Source organism: Babylonia areolata, chromosome 18, assembly GCF_041734735.1.
Source record: "Babylonia areolata isolate BAREFJ2019XMU chromosome 18, ASM4173473v1, whole genome shotgun sequence".
NCBI classification, from domain to species: domain Eukaryota; kingdom Metazoa; phylum Mollusca; class Gastropoda; order Neogastropoda; family Buccinidae; genus Babylonia; species Babylonia areolata.
The window spans coordinates 48,392,065-48,395,929 of NC_134893.1; the positions used below are offsets into that span (position 1 = coordinate 48,392,065).

The 3,865-nt window shown below is 39.1% G+C and overlaps 1 protein-coding gene across 1 annotated transcript in view; it reads left to right on the forward strand.

Moving 5' to 3' along the window:
• The window catches only part of LOC143292267 (calcium-activated potassium channel slo-1-like), a 67,373-nt gene that overhangs the window by 4,411 nt on the left and 59,097 nt on the right, over positions 1–3,865 (forward strand). The gene's annotated exons all lie outside the window — the stretch shown is intronic.

Genomic DNA, 3,865 nt, shown 5'->3' on the forward strand with positions numbered 1-3,865 from the left:
AAACTTGGGCAAGAATCCAGCACTTTACCCATTAATTTGGCCACCATACCCATAATCTGTGTATACAACTATTTGTGTGTGTGTGTATAATATTTGTGTTTGGGGGTATATATGTATGTCTATAAAGTGCATGTTGGCTCATTTTTGTGGAGTGATGGCCTAGAGGTAACGCGTCCGCATAGGAAGCGAGAGAATCTGAGTGCGCTGGTTCGAATCACGGCTCACCCGCCAGTATTTTCTCCCCCTCCACTAGACCTTGAGTGGTGGTCTGAAGTGGGAACGTTAATTTTGCTACCCCACTTTGATTGTGCTGGGTGGCATCAGTCCTGATGAAACTTCCCAGGACGCCTGCAGTAAGCCTGCTCATGTAAAATCAATAGCTCATCTGAACACCCCAAGCCAAAGGTGGAGATCAGTACTCTTGTATCTTGAATGATAGCCTCCATCAGTCAGTGCTGTGGGGATACCACTTGACAGGGGACTGGGTGGTCTCAATGAGAACACACGGCAGTGGATGAGTGGATTGGAAATGGACATGAGGGAGAAACTGCAACGGAGAGCTCTGCAGTGCAATGCGCATGGTGCGGAAGTAGAATTTCCATTTAAGATAGTAGAGGTGTTGGTTTTTTGTTGTTGTTGTTTTTATGAATTTGGATCTTGAATTTAGTGTCTAGCTGTGAAATTTAGTGTCTAGCTGTGAAATTTGGATTCGGAACAGAAGTGCAGTTCAAGTTTTTTGTTTAAAAATTAATAATAGAATTTATCCTGATCATGACAATAGATTATATAAATGTAAGATTATTCAGTCTATGATAATTGATAATAGATAATAATACACTATGTTTCAGTTCATGATGTCAGCTGGGTCTGATACTGGCTAAAGTGAAGGTTATAGTCAGATAACTTGAAATACATTTATCTATCGATTTATGTTCGTACCTTGTTATGTACTACTCCCCCACCTCCACCCACCCTCCCCAATATTCCTTGTGACCCCGGTACACTTGGTAATAAAGACATATTCTAATTCTAATTCTATTCTAAGTGGTCAAAATCAGGATTCCAAATATACCCATGTGCAGCACACAAAAATGTAGTTTAGTGCTGTATGAGGTTTTAAAAAAACACACAATAATACCAGCAGTGATACTGATAGTGATAGGAGATATGAACAACTTTTCAGTCAGTTTCAGTTTCAGTAGCTCAAGGAGGCGTCACTGCGTTCGGACAAATCCATATACGCTACACCACATCTGCCAAGCAGATGCCTGACCAGCAGTGTAGCCCAACGCACTTAGTCAGGCCTTGAGAAAAAAAAAGTGAATGAATAATAGATAAGCGTGCATAAATAAGTAAATAAATACATAAATAGAAAAATAAATAAATAAATAATTATAATATGAAAAAAATCACAAATCACAAATGAAGCACAAGTGAATCACAAATCCAAAACAAAAGATAACAAGGCCTTGATATAGAGTGTATTGATAATAATGATAGTGATGATAATAATGATTACAACAACAATAACAATTACAATAGTAATAATGTACATAATTCTTAACCTGCAGCTCTGAGCACATTCAACAATACATCAAGTATGAATAAGACACATGAATATGATAGGATTTTTTTTTTTTTTTTAAGTAAAACTAGCTGAATACGCTGTTGTGAAAATCAGTCACCTTTCAGTTTTCGAATTGACAGGATTCAGATTGATTTCAGATTCTTTCATAAGATAAATAAATGAATGAATAAATAATTACATAAATAAAGTAACAGAAACATTATCCTGGTACTGTCCCCATCCTTGAAAGCTGCATTCATCATTTATCAAAGCAATCTAAAATACATGTAATATATTCTGAAGAGTGGCTACTGATAGCTATACAAGGACTCCTCAAACATTGGAAAACCCGACAAAGTGGGTGAAGCAATGAACGGTGACGAATGGCCAGCTTTGCTTTGTGCTCAGGCTATAAAGAGGTATTGTAGTGGTTCTGTTTGCTTTTGCTCTGCACAAGCCAAGGATCATGGGATGGGGTGGATCCACTGGGAGATGTGATGTTTGCTGTGGCAACAATCACAAGTCATAAAACTTCCACTTTGAGAAACTACTGTGGTGTGTGCGTGTGTTTGTGTGTTAGTGTGTGTGTGTGTGTGTGTGCACGTGTGTGTTTGTGTGGATGAGAGAGAGAGAGAGTGCCTGTGGTGAGAGAGAGAGAGACTCCGATGATTAGTTCATTGAGACCACAGCCCCATATGAATAACGGGCTATTACATAAAATGTTATAAAGTCACCAGAACTACTGCAGTTATTATGACATAGCTTTCTCTTTAAACTAAAAAAAAGTTTTATATAAATACAATGTCAAAATTCCATATAACTCCATTGTCTGTAGATGCCATCAGCAAATTAGATCAAAGAGAGAGAGATAGTGGGTGTGTATACATACATACATACATACATACATATATATATATATATATATGTGTGTGTGTGTGTGTGTGTGTGTGTGTTGATTTATACCTGTGTGCTTGTGTAGAAGGGTGGGGAAGAAGGGGTGGGGCAGAAGGGGTGTGGGTGGGGTGGTACTGACAGAGAAGGAGAGCTGAACAGGTGCACACTACCTGTGAAAGGTCACACAACCAGGAGGGAAAGAGCAAAGCGGGTCTGAAGCAAGGAGAGAGCGGAGATTGATCTTCACCCTGCTGCATCCAGGTCATGCTCCAGCACATGGCTAATGTGGAGGGGAATATTAGTATGACACATGTGCAGCTATTGACTGTAGAATTGGATTGCAAGTTCCTCGGCTTCCTACTAGCTAACCTATTTCGAGAAGGGATGGGGAGGGGAGGGGGCGTATATTTGATTTTTTTTTTTTCCCCTGTTAGATTTGGGAACAGCTGTTGAGGTTGGCTGGTCTTTCAGCCTGAACTAAGATAAATTATTGGTGTGTTATAAACTAGTGAGACTGAAGAGTGAAAGAGTGTTTTACGACTTGGTGAGAAAGGGTGTTTCAGAGGATATGCTCTTATAATTGATATTGTATTGGTATGTTTCAGAGGCCATGCTCTTACCAGTGATATTGTATTAATATGATTCAAAGGATATGCTCTTGTCAGTGATATTGATATACCTGAACTCCATAAATCATGGGTGTGTTCGTAGATTATTAATAGAGAATCTTTCATGGCTTGGGTGAGAGAGACTCTTCACGGAGTATGCTGTCATATGTCAGTATCAGTATCAGTGGCTCAAGGAGGCATCACTGCGTTCAGTCAGATTTATATACGCTACACCACATCTGCCAAGCTGATGCCTGACCAGCAGCGTAACCCAACGCGCTTAGTCAGGCCTTTTTGTTTTGTTCACTATCAGTATGATAGTTTAATGTGTTGGTTCACAGCTGGTATGGCAGTTTTATGTTTTGGTTTGCAGCTGGTATGGTAGTCATATGTTTTTGTTCACAGCATGTATGGTAGTTGTATTATGTGGTTCACAGCAAGTATGGTTGTTTTATGTTTTGGTTCACAGCGAGTATGGTAGTTTTATGTGTTGGTTCACAGGTAGTATGGTATTTTATGTTTTGCTTCACAGACCTAATTTTACCTCACGTATCCCAACTCCCATTTTTTCATTATTTTTATTTATTCATAGGAAGGTGATAAATAAAGCAGACTAGATGGCCCTTTTATGAGTATACAGAGTTAGGCAGTGGGCCTGCTGATGTCATGGTTTGAAAGAAAAATGTTTATATGATGTACATTTTTTTCAGTGTCATGTTGAAGGAATTTGTGTGTGTGTGTGTGTGTATGTGTGGTGTGTGTGTGTGTGTGTGAGTATGAGACTCTGTGTGTGTGT